At 64.7% G+C, this 706-nt stretch overlaps 1 protein-coding gene across 1 annotated transcript in view; it reads left to right on the top strand.

Annotated features, from left to right (window-relative positions):
- GAL3ST1 (galactose-3-O-sulfotransferase 1) overlaps positions 1 to 706 on the top strand; it is a 6,954-nt gene that overhangs the window by 343 nt on the left and 5,905 nt on the right. The window lies entirely within an intron of this gene.

Raw genomic sequence — 706 nt, 5'->3', positions numbered from 1 at the left:
CCCGGGGAGCCGGGCAGTGCCCGGCCGCAGCCCTGCTTCCCCCCCCCAGCCGCTCCCACTCCTGTCCCGTTCCCCCTTCCCAGGCCGGCGACCCAGGCTTGCTATCCCGGTGATGCCATAAACACCGCGGTGCAGTGGGGAGGCTTTGGAAAAGCCGGCATTTGCGGGGAGTTGCCCGGGAAGAGCTTATTCCATGTCGGAGCAGCATCGGCACCCCCGCCCCGTGCCGCCCGCTCCCCCGGCACCCCGGCCAGCGCAGGAGAGCAGAGGCACGGCCCAGCGCCAGCGGCGCAGGCAGAGGAAAAGGTGATGGATACTGGGGGGGTCGGGATGCTTGGGGGGTGGTGGGGTGCTTGGAGGGTGGCAGGATGGTAAGGGGGCAGCAGGATGCTTGTTGGCTTGCTTGGGGGGCAGTGGGATGCTAGGGGGGCAGCAGGATGATAAGGAGGCAGTGGGATTCTTGAGGGGATGCCTGGAGGATGTTGGGATGCTGGGGGGACAGCAGGATGCTCAGGAAGCAGCTCTATGGGGCAGGATGCTGGAGGAAATTGTGTACCCGTGGGGCACAGAGGGGACAGGAGGGTAGGAAGCACCATGCCTGTGTGGGATGAGGCCTGTGGAAAACTGTGTGTCCAGGGACTTGTGGGATCAGGAGCAAGCAGGTGGATGCACCTCGTGTATGGCAGGGGTTTGGCCCTAAAAAAAA

The sequence above is a fragment of the Corvus brachyrhynchos genome, unplaced genomic scaffold (assembly GCF_000691975.1).
Source record: "Corvus brachyrhynchos isolate BGI_N302 unplaced genomic scaffold, ASM69197v1 scaffold19, whole genome shotgun sequence".
Classification (NCBI taxonomy): Eukaryota; Metazoa; Chordata; class Aves; order Passeriformes; family Corvidae; genus Corvus; species Corvus brachyrhynchos.
The sequence above is the reverse complement of the archived record's forward strand: the minus strand, read 5'-3'. Positions and strand labels throughout refer to the sequence as shown.